The following is a 17,428-nucleotide window of genomic DNA, read 5'->3' as shown; positions in this document are numbered from 1 at the left end:
ACTTGGTTCTATCTCTTTAGGAAAATTAGATGACCTCTACTCTAAAGCAGGATGTGCAACAAACCTTGAAGGCCTAGGTTTGGATCTCAATATTTTAGGCTCTTCTCTAACTCAGCTAGAGCTGGTTTTCACAAGAAGTAGGGAAACATGCAAAATCAAACGGAGGCTTAATATCTCCTGCAGATGTGGTACTGATGGAACATAACACTCAGAGGGGTTCATCTGCTGGTGTAAATGTGGCGACCATTCCCAGGACAGGCCCTACTCCTTTGAGCAGACTTGAGGCCGAGCTAGGACATGGGCATGTAAGGTGTGTGTCCTGCTTCCTTGCCTTTCACTCCACATCATTATAGAGAATTTAATATAACTCATGGAGATCTAGAGTTCTGATTCTGCTCTAATTTAATAAAATCTGCATCAATGGGCTGCTGTGGAACAAAGGCATTTATAATCCCAAGGTAAGCTGAGTCCCAGATTCAGTAGCAAAGCCAGGCAATTTTCATTTTGCTAAGACAATACGTTCAAATGAAAATGCTTTCAAAGCCCTGTAAAGACTTGCCCCAAGCCCCCTCTCTGCCTTTGCCTCATTGTGTAATAATCATTGAAAAAGAAGAACAGCTTTTTATAATGTGAGTCTACAGCCATTTGCTGGAGACAATCATCTCGTCTCAATAACCAGATCCTCAAGGCCCTGGGCAACCTGCCAATGAAATGAAATGAGGTTCACTAAGCTCAATTTGTTAATTGTTAATGAGGCTTCAAAATGTCCTAGTAAATGGCTTAATCGTTTTAAGAACACGCTGATGCTTCTTCACTCGTCCCTTCCTGTACATGAAAAAGTTAATTTATTTTTAATCGTTTCCATTTCTCCTTTCACCCCCCTGAAGGCAACAGTCATTCTCTCTGCTATAACCACCACTAATCAAAGCAGCCCATAAAATTGAAGACCAAGCATAATAAAAGAGCACTTAAATAGCATGACAGAACCTTCAAAGCGACCATGTTATTTCATTCCATTTACAAAATAGTAAAGATAATAGTAACTCACAGTGTTAGTGGAAAGAGCTAACATACTGTGGGGCATCCCTTTTGAAAATGATGGGCTGAGCTCTTCAGGATGTTCCTGAACACTCTAGCATGCTTCCAATGAATTAGAGCATATACAAGACATCCTTTTTATGGCATGTGTTGACTAATTAGCTACACTCGGTTGGAAGCCTACCAAAATAATGAGAAAATATTTAGGAGTGAGCTAGTGACAAAGGGACCTGCTTCTTCCAGGTCAGAGACCTTGGGCTATTCCTTAACTTGGTAGTCCAATGACTATACAGTACAGAGATACAGAGGTGATTTAAAAAGAAATCTGTAGCATAGAATATCAAAGAAATTTAAGTCAGATATTTTGCCATTTCTACAATTATAAATTAAGGACTTGAAAATTTCTTTTCACCAAAAATGCCACTTTAAGGAAGCATGTACAGCACATTGCAAAAACTATCACAAAATCTCTATGCACAGATGTAAGTTCACAAGGACGGGGTCTGCACCTATCCATTCATCTATTTCCCTAGCAACCAAGAGTCTACAGAAGCAGAATTCTAATTCATCTCTACCACTCTCTAAAGTATAGAATCAAAGTTTCCCTCCTCCACAAGAAGATAATGCCTGTCTCCTAAGTTGCTGTGATGATTCAGACCTAGTGTGTGTGGCAGGGAAGAGAAAATGTTAAGACAAAGGTACATACCATTACCTCAAATGTCTGTTCTAAAAAAGGGTACGTACACTCATCTCTTGGCCCTATATTCTATTCCAGAAGCGATACCATCAGGTTGATACAGATGCATATTAACAAAATCTATCATTATATAAGTAGGCTTCTATGTCTATATGTTAATTTTCATGCTCAACGAGCAGGATTCCTCGCTTTTCAAGCATTATGAAGATACAGGCCAGAAGCCAGAACCTTGTTGTCAATATTGCTAGATATCCAAAGTAAACTCAGACAATTCTAGAGCTATTTTTAATAATACAAGAAGTAACATGATATTCCCCAAAACAAAAATAAATTATGCAGTATGCACACCCACATACATGCATATCCACATACATGCACACATGCATGATGAACACATATTCATGTGTGATGCATATGAATGCATTATCACTTGCCTGGGGACACACTTATGTGGGGGTGCATGTGTACCTGCTTGTGCACAGGAGACAAAGCTGACATCTGTGGTCCTCTTCAATTGTCCTTGCCCAACCTGAACTTCACGGGTTCTAGGTCGTACAGCTAGCAAGCTTGCCCTAGGGATCCTGTTTCTGCCTCCTGAATGCTGATTAAAGGTGACTGCCACACCCTGTCCAGCTTTTATGTGGTGTCTAGATATCCAAACTCTAACTCTACATTTGTAAAAACAAATATGTTACATACTCAGCCACGTCTCCAACCTAGAATTATTTTTAAAATAAGTACATATCAAGCAGAACTTTTTAAAAAAGGAGATGTCACAAAACTGACATAAAAAAATTTAAGATCATTTAATGCATAGGCACCTTATATCTTCTCCAAAACTGTGAAAATAATTATATTACAGAAACATTTAGGGCAAGCCAAATGACAACCACTAAAATGTACACTGCTTCTTTTGATTTATTGAAATGGCAATAATTAGAGAAATGGCTTAGAGGTTAAGAGCACTGACTGAACTTCCAAAGGTTCTGAGTTCAATTCCTAACAACCACATGGTTGCTCACAACCATCTATGATGAGATCTAGTTCCCTCTCCTGAGGCACAGGCCATACATACAGGCAGAACATTGTATACATAATAAAGATAAACAAATCTTTTAAAAACTGGCAGTAATAAATTGTCCTTATCTAAGAGATACAAAGTTCTATTTCCAACGATCAAAAGCTTTCCAGGTATAGTAACCACAGCCTTCAGGATACTGAGGCAGGAGAATCAAGAATTTGAGATCAACCTAAACTGCATGGCTCAACAGTGACACATTGTCTCAAGAGAGACAAACAAAAACTTAAAGCAACAAATCCTCAAAGGCAGCTTCAAATCAAAATCTATTTCCTGACTAACAAGTAAGGAAGTGTTGCTTTGTCTGTGACGTATGAGTTACCGTCCCTTAAGTGATAGTTGTAGGCAGCATGCTGTGATGCTGGTGCACAGCCGCTCATCCCAAAGTGACCTCAGACACACTCCCTTCCACAATGCCATGTGGGATTCTTCCTGAGCTTAGGACACATTCTTTGGATTTCTCCAATAAAGAACTCATCTGAGAGTGGTTTTAAAACAGCCAGAAGTCATTTTGAAAGCAAGTACAACGAGCAAGGCAGGACAATCAGAAGTAAATAAGAGGTTTGTTTAGTGGCCAGTTAACCAGTTCTTGTGTTGTCCTGACGCCAAGACCACGGTGTCTTCTGAGCAGTGTCTCAGTGTGACAAGTTGGAAGCCCGGACACACTGAGTGCTCCTTGTGCTCAGAAGTTGGCTCATGGCTCTCTTAATTTGGTGACAACAAATGCACAGGGGCCCATGGCTGGGTTTCAGGGAAATTGCCTGTAATGGCTACAAGATGGGGGTGTGTGCGTCTGCCATGTTTCTTATCAAAGGAGAGAGCTTTCTGCTACCGCTACATGTCCAGAAATGTTCCTGGCCCACAAAATACCTGGGAAGCAGTGCAAATACATATAGCCAAGCCTTCCGGTCATTTGTTGGGCAGTTATGCTAATTGCTCAAATCCTATGTCTATCTCTTCTTCCATAAAACTAGTGGTAATCATGCCCACCTCAAAAATTACCTTATGTAAGAAAATGCAGTGTCCAGCACATAACAATCACTTAATATATGCTTGCTTTACCACTGCATAATTAATAAGAATAATTAGGCTTAATCTCTCAAATATCCTGTTCATTGACAAATAGACCAACTCTCCTTATGTCATTTCAGCCTTGCCACTCAGGATACAGGAAGATGGGCTCATCTTCCACACCAGTCCAAGTAATTTCATTTTTCTTCTTAATATGTCCCCTAATGTTCTCCTTAATGCCTTCCATTCCTCCTACTCCAACTTCCTTCTTTCCATAATAGTTCTCCACTTTCCAAAATTTTCTGAAATTTTGCTTAATTTCCACCAGTAATTTTCACTTCCTTGTTCGTACATACATCCTCTTTTCAAGTACGTGGTCTGTCCCAGTTTCCAGATATGTTTGCTTGTTTGCCTTTTTCATTAAGTTTTAGTTAGAGTGCTGGTTTGTTTATTTGTTTCAGGTTGACGCAAATCTCAACATATCTAAGAAGAAGGGATCTTAGTTGGAAACAAAGTACCTACCTAAGATTGCCTTGTGGGAAAAATTTATGTGGGAGGGCCCAGCCCACTATGGGCAGTGTTGTCCCCCGAGCAGGCTGTCCTAAAATGTATAAGAAAGCAGCTTTGAGTAAGCCGTGAGGAGCAAGACAGTAAGCAGTGCTCCTACATACTTCTGCCACAGTTCCTGCCTCCAGGTTCCAGCCCTGACTTCCCTCAGTGATGGACAGGGATGTGGAACTGCAAGCTGAAACAAACCATTTCCTCTCAAAGTTGCTTTTGGTCAGGGTATTTTAATCATAGCAATAGAAACTGAACTAGGAAAGTTAGCATACGAACCATAGGTTTAACCATTGCTTCCACTTCTCACCTGTCAAGTCCCATGTACACCAATACACGTGTACTTAATCTGTCCATAAAGGTTAGCAGCCATGCCTCCAAGAGATGACTTCTATTAAAAAATGTGTGGTTACAAAAAAAAAAAAAAGTGGCAAACAACACTAGTGAAGTCTTCAAAGGAATTCTCTTATACGTGGTGACAAAGGTCTGTAGCTGCTCACCCAGCTAAGGCATTCCCCGTTCCTCCATGGGGTGGGAACACAGGGGCTTGATCTTACTGCAAAGCAAACCTGGGGATTATAAACAGAACAAAAGCTGACTGCACTGCCAGCAAAGCTTAAGGTGTGAATAAAAGCAAGGATACGAACCAGCAAGGTCAGGGCTGAGCTGTTGGACCTGGTCTACCCGTTGCCATGGACAGCTCCACCCTGATACAGGGCACATGAAGGCTCTTGTGTCTCCCTTTGTAGCCTGGGCCCCTCAGCATCTCAGACCCTGGGCATGGGTTGTTGTTCTCCTGTATCACCACCATGTGACTCATTGTTTTCCCATACTGTGCTTCTGAAGCAGCGATAAAGTGGTCCACACCCATTTCACCCTGGCCAGCCGGACTGGGACTAGGGAACGACTGAAATACAGCTATACAGCAAGACTCTGAAGTCAGGTGGACATAAAATGCAGCTTTGAGAGTTTCCCTTGGATGCTGGGGGTTGTTACCAGCTCTGCTTTCAACTCTTTCTAGAAGGCATGATAAATAGCTAGTGACAAGCATGTACCTCTCACAAACGCTTCCTGATACCATAGTACGTCTTATCAGAGAAACTCAATGTCTCTCACCCAAAAATTGCTTTCTGAGATTATACTATGTTCTTATCCCTGCTCTGGGTACTGGAGATGGAGATATAAACACACACGAAATGAAATAGCAGCCTGCAGAAGTCTTATTTACTTGCAAATATAACCGATTAAAAATAAATACAACAGCTTAGCATCCTGGCAATCAGTTACACAGGGAGGTGAAGAGGGAAAACCAAAAGTCATTTCAGCTGTAGATAGAGTGTAAGGTGAGTTGGTGAGTGGATGAGATGGCTTTTAAGTTAGTGTAAATGGCAGAAATGAAGGCACTGTAAAGAGACACGTGTCTCTTAATCTATCAGACTCCTGAAATAATGGACACCAAAGGAATGAGAATCACCTCCCAGAAATCTCATTCTTGGAGAAAGATGGAGATGGAGAAAGTGTCTCCCAGCAAGGGAAAAAATTGCACCCAGATCTAACATCCTGTCATACCACCTTAGATAGACTAAAGCCCTGGCAGTGATGATACAATGGCAGGTGGGACTGTGAGATGTTCATGTCCTTGCTCTGCTACATAAACTTTACTCTGCCTTGGACCTGGATATGGACTTGAAGAGCACTAAGATCCCTCTGTTCATCCTCCCAATATGCTCATACTAAATAAACGCCCTTTCTGTTTTCTATTAAATTGACTATTTTGATTAGCTTCTCAAGGACTAGGGGTGAACTTGGCCTCTTGGGGTGCAGATTGTGACCTTAAAGTCAATAACATTAGGACTTCATTTTTTTTTAATTTATAACAAATTAAGACAATATAGAAAGTTACAAAGGACGAAAGAAAATGGCACACATCCTTTCTCCAGGTTGGCCATTGTTCTGTGCTGAGCTCTGTTGCAGACACCTCTGGACAACTTTGAAGACAATGAGAACCGTAGATGGTTAGAAACACTGTATTTTAACGTGTGTGATTTAGCTACTATAGTAAATAAAAGACGACTTTAATAGACAGAAATTGGAATAAAATCAATGGGTTTCAAAAAGTGATCCTTATACTGATCCTTAACCATTAAAGGTTTTAAGAAAGGGGGAAGGCCTGAGAGCCCACGTGCAGAAAAATTAACTTGGGCTTCTTACCTCACACCACATGCAACAATCAGCTCTAAGTTGACTAGACACATAAACATAAAATCTGAAGCCGGAGAACTCCTAGAAGAAAACATAAAAGAAAGAAACTTGGCATTGGTCTGGGAAAACTTTAGAATGGGATTTTTAAAAATCATAGACAACAAGAGCAAAAATAGGTGAATAGGATTTCATCAAACATAGAAGCTTTTGCTCAGCAAAGAAAATAGAGTGAAAAGAAACTGTGGGACAGGAGCAATGTTTGCAAACTGTGTGCAGCATAGAAGATTGCTGTAACTTGCATCCTCCAAAATTCAGATGCTGTTTAAGAGATAGTAAAAGGTTGGTCCTTAAGGGATCACGATTGGGCCATGAGGGCTCCAGCTTTGTTGATGAAAGAGGCTTCAAACAGCAGCATTTGTCTAGTTGGCTCCCTTCTGCCCAGTGAGAACACTGTGTTTATTCTTTTGTCCTCCCACCTTCTACCATGGAGACTACAGCAAGAAACCCTCACCAGATGCTTCCAAGTTGCTATGGATTTCCCAGCTTCTTGAGCTCCGAGGCATGTTTCTCTCTCTCTCTCTCTGTCTCTCTCTCTCTGTCTCTCTCTCTGTCTCTCTCTGTCTCTCCCTCTCCGTGTGTGTGTGCGTATGTGTGTGTGTGTGTGTGTGTGTGTGAGAGAGAGAGAGAGAGAGAGAGAGAGAGAGAGAGAGAGAGAGAGAGAGAGAAAGAGAGAGAGAGAGAAGAGGGGCGAGGGGCACGGGGCCTGAAAGCGATGCAACAGAGGAGCTGTCTGGAGTAAGAGTGAGGTCAAAATGTGTACAAACCCTGAAAATCTTGTCCTGAGACTGACAGAAATAGAACTGCTTTCTTCCTGCTCAGGGCCTGCATGTCCCTGCATTCAGACTCTTGTGACCCTTGAGTTCCCTACCTCTGCCCACCTTGAGGTATTCAAGTAGCCTGGTGGCCAGGTTACCAGTAAAACTTCCTCTCTCCCTATAAAGACATGTCCAGCGAGCACCTGGAATTCCTCTTCATGTAAATGAAGCATTCTCAGAAACTTGGCCCCAACCAGTGATGGACACTCAGCCTGAAAGAGCCCCACCCACTCCTCAAGGTTTATATAGTCCTTGATCCCTTCAAATAAAGAGAGATGTTTCACTGAGAACTGTCTCTTGAGAAGGCCATTTCTCCGTACTCATGCTGATCAAGATCCTGACTAACCCACCCACCTCAGCTAAGCTTCACTCCCTCCAGTCCAGTCCAGTACGCAACATGCCTGGACACCCCAAGGGAAAAAGAAGACCTGGAGTGTCTATAGAGGGAGATCATAGTTCCTCTGTGTACAAGTACACATGTACTTGTGAAACATGCACATATGAGCGTGTGAATATAAAGGCCAAAGGATAATCTCTTTCCTCAGAAGCTACGGACCTTCTTATTTGAAAAAGAGTTTCCCAGTGGTCTGGAACTTGCTATAAACTAGGCCAGTTGGTCAGTGATCCCCGGGAATCTGCTTATCCCACCTCTCCAGCACTAGGGCTGCAATTGCAAGTGCCACCACACCCGGCTTTTGCTTTACTGAGGTTCTAGGTAGTACACTTGGGTTGTCACATTCTTAAGGTGTGTACTTTACTGATTAAGCTATCTCCCAAGCTCTGGATTTTGCTTTCTTATAAACTACCTACTCTTGAGTACTTTGTTGTAAAAAAAAAAATCGACAAAGACAGAAATTAGTGTCCAAAATATATAAGGAATTCCTACAACGTAACAGCAAAAGACATTGTTAAAAGATAGGTAAGTGTTGGATGTGGTAGAGCATGTCTTTAGTCCCAGGACCAGAGAGGCAGAAGCAAACATATCTCTGAGAGTTCAAGGCCAGTCTGGTCTACAAAGTGAGTGCCAGCACAGCCAGGACTATATAGTGAAACCTTCTTTAATAAATAAACAAGCAAACAAATAAACAAATAGAGAAAAGTTATAAATAGATATTTCTCCAAAGAATACATTGACCTGGATAAGAGGTACATGCAAATGTGTCAACATCACTAATAATTAGAGAACTATAAGGCAATGGGATGGCTCCTCACACATGTTAGAATGGTTATTGCCAAAAATTCAGCATGTAAATTTGGTGAAGTCACAAAGATAGTCAACTATATGCTGTTGGTGGGAATGTAAATATTATAGCCTTATGGAAATAGTATGTAAATTATTCAAGAGTAAAAATAGGACTACCTGTGATGATACAGTGATCTGAATTCTATTTTTATAGCTAAAGAAAATGAAGTTGGCATCTCAAAATAGACAGCTATCTCATGTATGTATATGTATATATACCAGTATATAAGTGTATATGTATATATATTCAAATAAAATGTGATGTGTACATACATACCATCATACACATACATATACCCAAGAATATTATGCTATATAAAAGAAGAAAAATATTCTACCTTTTTATAACAAATCCAAAGGAAAGCATTAAATAAAAACAAGTCAAGCCCAGAAGAGAAATTATACAGGTGTCCATTATACATGGAATCCAAGATAGTCAGACTTAGAGAGCTGCATGGTGGTGGCTCAATACAGACAGGCAGAGATGGGAAGATGCTGACCCAAAGGTTCAGGTATATAGATGAACAGGTTTGAGAGACCCAATGGGTGACATAAGCTTAGTTATCAATTCTGTACTAAATGCACACTTGTTAAAAGGGTCTCAAGTGTCCTTAGAAAAGTGAAAAAAGAGAAAACACTAAATATGTGAAACTACGGATATGTTAATTACCCATGAACTAGGCTCAAAACTTCTTTCCTGGCTAGGTCATGGGCCCTTGGGAAGAATCTACTCACTATTATTCTGCTAAATAAACTATCACTTAAGTTTTTATCATTACACCCATAGATTAGAGCATATCCCAACCCTCGTCAGAGCAGCATCATTTTGCTGAGAATGGAAGTTAGTACAGAGGCCCAACACATACAGAGAATAAGAGAATATGCAATGCAAAAGTCTAAATGGTGTGGCTATAACACACAAATAAACACACACACACACACACACACACACACACACACACACACACACACAAACATACACACACTGAAGTTCAGAGATTACTCTAGAGGACGGGAAGAAAAATTGTAAGAGCCAGAGGTAGTAGACAACTTCAAAGAAAGTTTTTTTTCTAGACATGACAGCGTAACTACACACATGTGGCAGTGGCTGCAAGCACAAGACCTGCACCAGATCAAGCCAGTCAAAATCCCAGCTTAGAGGGAGAAGGGTTCATGAAGTCCCACCCTTCAGTGAAATGCTGCTGGGACTCGATGGATGCTGCAGGGAGGGGGCAGCAATCAATATTCTTCAAGGGTGTGCTACCTGAGAGGTTACCCATCCTGGATCCTTCACCGTTGCACACACAGGGATCATTAAATGTACTCAGTGGATTTAAAAATTAAGCCTATGAGGTTGAGAAGGAAAAGTGATGAGGGAGATAGAGAAGAAATAGGAAGGGAGAAGAGTGGATTTTATCAAAACACACTATATATGTGTATGAAATCCTCAAACAACAATAAAAAGAAAATGCTAGATGAGGTCATGGCTATATTAGTTAGTCACCCCTTATTTCACAATGTATATCAAAATATCATCTCAGCCTCCTTAAATATATGTGATTATGTTTGCCCATTATAACCTCAAATAGTTGTCATTTATTTAAGTGCTATCTTTTAAGTATCATTGTCAACATTTGACTTTTACTGCAGCAATTGGGTCCCTAAAGCAGGTTTGGATGCTGCCATGGTTGTTGAGTACACATGTGTGTGCTTTTTCCAAGTCAGCGGGACTGTGGCTTTCATCAGATTCTCAGAGTGGTTCCTGATGTCAACATGTTTTAAATCTCTGTTTCACAGACTGGATGTGCTTGTGGTTTGGAGACTCAAAATAATAAAGTTTAGAAGGGAGCCAAAGAAATCATTTAGAAGCCCAGCAATGGTACCTCCAGGAGAGAGAAATAATTATCCTCTTCTGGAAGTGTCTTAGCCATGACTAAAGAGCAGCTTTCCATCTGTCAAAACAGTAAGCTCAAGCTGGTAAGGCCCTCTGATGAACTTCCTAGAGGATTTCCTCATAGCTTCTGGCCAAGGGAAATGGGAAGGGGGAACTGAGCTTTAAATAGCATACCTGCTACTGTTTATCAGGATGATCTTCATGTATAGAACATACCAAGTAGGTGCGTCACATGACTGAGTGAGCATCATCCCCATCCCCCCATGAGGAAGATCATGTAAGTTACAACAAACTTGGCTGCTTGGATCTTCTCTGAGCTTGTGGAGTTCCAGATTCATCTGACAGGGAAAAAGAATAGTTAGTTGTATTCAGTCTTGTGCACCACAGACTCACTCTATCCCTCCAATGTGGCACAGGGGACTTCCGGCGGGGGGGTAGGGGAACCCATCTTTATCTTGAATATGTAAGAAGCAAAAAGAAAAGGAAAGATAGTCTATGATGTCTTCACTGAAGAGACTAAAAATCTCTGACTCAAAGAGAGAATGGATTTTTCAAGGTCCTTAATTATGAGTCACAGAATTGAAATTCTAAACAACTTCTTTTTAAAAATAAGATTAAGCTTGGTGGTTCTTTTAAGGAGTTTTAGGTTCACATACAAAAAAAGATCATCCAGTTCTCATATATCCTCAGTCCTCACATGTACACATCTGCCCCCCTACACACACTGCTCACTTGTACACATCTGCCCACCCCCCCACACTGCTCACATGTACACATCTGCCCACCCCCCACACTGCTCACATGTACACATCTGCCCACCCCACACACTGCTCACATGTACACATCTGCCCACACACACACACTGCTCACTTGTACACATCTGCCCACCCCACACACTGCTCACATGTACACATCTGCCCACCCCACACACTGCTCACATGTACACATCTGCCCACACACACACACTGCTCACTTGTACACATCTGCCCACCCCACACACTACTCACAAGTACACATCTGCCCCCCAGCACTGCTCATTTGTACAACATCTGCCCATCCCACACACTGCTCACATGTACACATCTGCCCACCCCACATAGTGCTCACTTGTACACATCTGCCCACCCCACACACTGCTCACATGTACACATCTGCCCACACACACACACTGCTCACTTGTACACATCTGCCCACCCCACACACTACTCACAAGTACACATCTGCCCCCCCAGCACTGCTCATTTGTACACATCTGCCCATCCCACACACTGCTCACATGTACACATCTGCCCACCCCACATAGTGCTCACTTGTACACATCTGCCCACCCCACACACTGCTCACATGTACACATCTGCCCACACACACACACTGCTCACTTGTACACATCTGCCCACCCCACACACACATGATTGATTTTCTTGTCCAGTTACATGAAAGTAGATGGCTTGCTTAGGTGATTCTCACTTTTAAGTAATATTTTATATAATTATTTTTGAACAAAATGTAATTTTGAAAAATGGATAATGGACAAGTACTTCATCACTTATTTCTTAATGTGTATGAAGCTTTCCATATGGGATTTTCTTCCAGTATGGCACCTCTATTATGGCTCAGTCAATAGGATAAAATGAACTTACTGATCATCATGTACTGGATATTCAGTTACAGATTTTGAAAAATTACTTGTAATATATCACTTCTAAACTATCCTCATCTCAGTAAATTACCTTAAAGATCAGAGTATGTGATCTTACTTCAGGACTGGAGCCATTTAAATGTGACTACCCAAAGAAAGGGTGAGAGAAAGACTAAGAGTGTTGGGTGATACTGAGTAAAGCCTTCAAAAATATCAAAGTATTGGTGGCTTGAGGATCTTCTGAAGTATTGAAGTTCTCAAGCTTCAATTTCCTCATCCATAGAATGTGGATGATAATCAAATCACCTTTATGAGACCATATGAGATCTGAGCAGAAGGGTAAAAGAAGTGGGGAGTAGAGGCCAGACAACCCAGTATCAGTGTCTCTGCAAGTCCACAGTCAGGTGACTGTGGCCAACTGTACATGCTCCTGCAGAAGTCAAAGGCTTTCCACCATTTTTATGAATTAATTTATTTATCCACTTTACATTCCGGTCATAGCTCCCTTCCACCTCTCCTCCCAGTTCCCCCTTCTCTGCTTCCCCTCTTCCCCCCCCCCCCTTCCTCAGAAAAAGGGAGACCCCAGTTCATCAAGTTGCATCAGGACTGAGTTTGTCCTCTTCCCCTGTGGCCTGGGAAGGTAGACCTGTCAGGGGGAAGGGATCAAAAATCAGGCAATACAGTCCATGTCAGAGACAGCCCCTGCTCCCTTACTAGGGGACCCACATAAAGCCTGAGGTGCTCATAGGCTACATCTATGTAGAGGACCTAGGTCCAGTCCCGGCATGGTCCTTGGTTGGTGTTTCAGACTCCACCTGGGCTCTGCTTAGTTCACTATGTTAGTCTTCTTGTAGAGCTTTTGTTACCTCTAGGTCATTTTATCCTTCCCCCTACTTTTCCACTAGACTCCCTATTCTTCACCCAATGTCTGGCTATGAGTCCCAGGACCTGTTTCCAACTGCTCCTGATAGGACAACACTGATAGGCTCCTGTCTGCAAGCATAGCAGAGTCTCGTTAATGGTGTCAGTGGGTGGCTCTCTTCCATTGGGTGGGACTTGGGTTGGGCCAGGCATTGGTTGGACACCCCCTTACTCTCTGGTCTGTCTGTTCTATCTTTATTCCTGCATGTCTTGTAGACAGGGTGAGTTTTGGATCAAAGGTTTTGTGGGTGGGTTGATGTTCTTCTCCCTCCACTAAGAGTCTTGTGTAATTAGAGGATGCCCCCTTCGGTCTCCGGTCTCCATAGTCCCTGTTACTAGGAGTCCCAGCTATAGCTCCCTTCATCACCTCCCAGAGGCCTATTCTGACTTAGGTCTCCAACTTGTCACAGAGATGCACCCCACACACAGTTTCTCTTTTGTCTGTGTGCCTTCTGCCCTCCATCCCCCACTCTCCACAGGTCTGATCTCCACTGTTACTACTCTCTGAGCACCCTCTCCTACCCTGCTCCCTCTCTTCAACCACTCCCTCTGTCTATTCTGGTTCCCCTTCATGGAATGCAGCAGAGTGGCACTTGTAGCCGTGACTGAGGAACCTACCACCTCAGAGATTAAAAGCAAAATATGTGGGATTCATGGTACATTTCATTATGGTTTTTTTTTTCCTGAGAACCCACTGTTTGCTCCTTTTAAAAATAACAATAGTGTTTCAATTCAAAAGATTAAATCTGGGTAAGGCTTCAGGCAGGGGACCGGGAAGCAAAACACACTGGTCAGCATTATGTGTAGAACCTGTGCTATCTTTCCTACCAGATTAAAATCACTTGGCAAAATTTCACTGGGAGTGGAAGATGAGGGTCTGTCTGCCAAGATTATATGAAATCTTCCCCCAAAGCAATACCCCACGGGCAGAAAGAGAGGAGAGGCAGAATCTCGGCATGAGGCTGCAAAGTCAAAGATCAATCCCATTTTCAAACACGCCTGGAGTTGCACAGGGAATTCTCCCCAGATGCTGGAATTCAGCAATGGAAAACTCCTTAAAGTCCATGGGAGCAGTTTTTCTTACCATTTTAGAAAATGCTGCTCTTTGAAATGTAAATTATATGTATCCAACCACTGTAACTAAAATTCTCTGGTATAAAGTGAATGTCCATTGGAATCCTTTTTTCCATTTGCTGTATCTAAGAGGATATAGTTGCTTTTATAAGTGCTCCCTCTCAAGCTGCCCACACCGTCTTCTTTTACTAGCTGCTTGGAACGGGGCTGTTGCTTACAATGCCTAAAATGTCAGTATAGACTTTTGTAGGTGTCTTGAAGTGGAGTAATGAACAGCCAAGACCAAAAAAAGCCCCATCTCTGGATGTTTATCAGTTGGCAAAAACCGTGCCCCAACAAGAGGCGGTTCCTCTTCTGGTGGACAAACATCACCTGTTCTCTCATAAGTCTGTTTTCAGCAGAAAAACATCACACATCCTCACACAAGTCTATTTCACATCCCACTCTTGGGATCAAAACAAAAACATGTTTACATCCACTACAGACTTTTAGACAAGATTAAGTGTGCTCTGGGTGCTATACCCATAGGCTGACCTAGACTTTAAATGCCCACTGATTGGCTGTCTTTTTTTTTTTTTTTAATGCTGTGAAAAAGCAAGAATCTTCCCCTGTATCTTCACATTCCCACCCACCATCGTTGACAAAATCTTTCTTACTTGAAGCCTAAAGTTTGATAAAATTATTGATTTCCACATGGACAGTATTAAAATGCCTTTACATGTTTCATCTTTTACTTGAATCTCTGCCTGGCTCTGGATTTTAGAAGGGGTTTCTTCAGTGAATTACAGTTTTTAAAACCCAACCAAGGCCTAGAAAAATGGGTCAGTGGGTAGGATGTTTGCCTACTAGCCTGCCAACCCAAATTCTCCAGCATACACGAGAACTGATATGATGCTGCCACACACTTATAACCTCAGCACTAGATTATGGAGACAGCCTAGCCAGAGCAGTAAGTTCTGGGTTCATTGAGAGACCCTGTGTCAAAGAATAAGGTATGGAAGTGATGGGGAAAACATCCCAACATCAACCTTTGCCTTGCACATGGACTTAAACTGGGGAACACATCTGTGTATACACACAACCACACACATGGTTGGGGGAACATTTACCACACACAAACAAATAAACAAGTACATGAATAAATGAATAAATGTAAAACCTAATCCAATCAATCAATGAAAAAGAGATAGTGGCTTAAGAAGTTCTTAAATATTAAAAGAAAATGCCATGATAAAATCTTCAAAGAAAATAAAAATGATGAAATTTGATCATTATTTGACCAAATATATGCAAGCAAAAATTTAGACCAACTTCCACTTGAATTTAGAGAGAATAAACAAATGTGCCCTGACATCTCCTCCTCTCTTCTATTCCCTTCCCTTCCCTTCCCTTCCCTTCCCTGAGGTGTTGGGGGGGGGGGTGAGGAGACTCTTTCCCTCCTTTATTTAATGGCTGTAAAATAATTCAGGCAATTCCAACATAACTTTCCTCATCTTTTTCAGATAAGCCCCAGCTACATACTGTGTTGAGCACAGAGGGAGCACATTGATGATGCCACCCATTTGACATTACAGCTCCCTCACACTCCGTATGGATCTATGTGCCTGCTTCCCCCATACTGATTTTTTTGTCCTATACATTGTACTGCTTCATGGCTGGGCAGCCTTCTCAGCAGCTGGGGAGTGCCCGGATGCAAGGCTATAGCTCTTCTCTTATTCACATAATAGGAATAAACATGCTAGTCCTACGTTATGGAATGGCAGACAGGAATCCCTGTAGGCTATTTATATCTCTGTAACAGCCTCCAGGATGCTGAGACCAGAAGAAATTAAATCCATCATCCACTGTGCACATCCCTACTACAGGAAATGCCTATTTGTGCTTCTAAAAATGCCTTGCTGAACAAATCTGCCTTACAATGACATCTGCTGGGAGACTCTGGCATTGGGTGGAAACCAAGCTAAATACCTAATGTCAACAACTGCCCAGAGAGGTGGGAGTTTTGTGCCAAGATCTATGTCTTAAATGGTCTTCCAAGCTAGAAACTGTATTGTTAAAAGCATAAACCAAACCTAAGGTGAGCCCATAATAAGTGCCAGATGTGGAACTATGAAACTGAACCCCCAATACAAGTTAACACACTAATGCAATGTTATGCAGCTTTTAAATACTTCATCCAGAAAGATAAAATAAGTGACATTCATTTGAGATATGCTTACATTACTTTCTGACTGCTGAAGATTTTTCATTTTCAATATAGACATCAAAGCATTAGTTGAACTTAAATCATCTTCATCTTCCTGGGAATACTACTATACATTTTGGCCAGACTTCCTTGGCCAATGGATACATGGATCTCTTCTTAATCCTGTGTTTGAATTCCAGATGATGCTGTAACCAACATCTGGGGTAGAAGGACTCCAGCGGAAATGATCTTTCAGCCAGCTACTGCTATTTCCAGTGGATCTTCCTTCAAGAGGAAAGCAAAAGTAACCTTAGCTATAAGAAGTCTCCTAGTGTCCTCTACTGTGAAGAGAAGACACATGAATAAAATAAGAATTGCAAGAGTTAACAGAACCTGAAATACAAGAGGAAATATGATATGGATAGTAATAATTCAACTGGCATGTCCCCATTAAGATGTAGAAATATGTGCTACAATTAACTTAAGCATTGTCAGCACAAAGTTCAGCCTCCAATTGCCATTTAGTCAAAAGACTTTTGCGATGAAATGGAAGGTCTCATTGTTCAGCGAGGGATGCTCATATTGTCATGGTTACATTTGAAAGCACAATAGACAAATCATCTTGTTATTCATAGTAATAATTGAAGCCAGTTTTTAACTGTGATTGGAGAGAGATTACAATTACAAAATTCCCGAGGTTAATAGCATTGCAATCTCTGGAAATTTCCCAAGAGAATGGTAAAATATGTATATTTTAATATAATAATGAGAAAAATTGCACAGGATGTCTGCCCCTTATACTTTTAAAAGATAAAAGACAATAATGAAGTATTTTATTTTATTGCATAGTAGGCTTGAGACTGCAGCACATGTCTGTGACATTCAGATGCATTTTTACATACAAAGTGTGTAAAACCTTTGAATCTAATCATCCGAATGCTTTGCTTTTACCAAGATTCAAGTCATGCCCACAAAAGTGCCATAGTATTAATTAACACAATGAGCTAGTTTAC

This window comes from Acomys russatus, chromosome 1 (assembly GCF_903995435.1).
Source record: "Acomys russatus chromosome 1, mAcoRus1.1, whole genome shotgun sequence".
In the NCBI taxonomy this organism is placed as follows: domain Eukaryota; kingdom Metazoa; phylum Chordata; class Mammalia; order Rodentia; family Muridae; genus Acomys; species Acomys russatus.
This window is presented reverse-complemented; position numbering follows the sequence as displayed.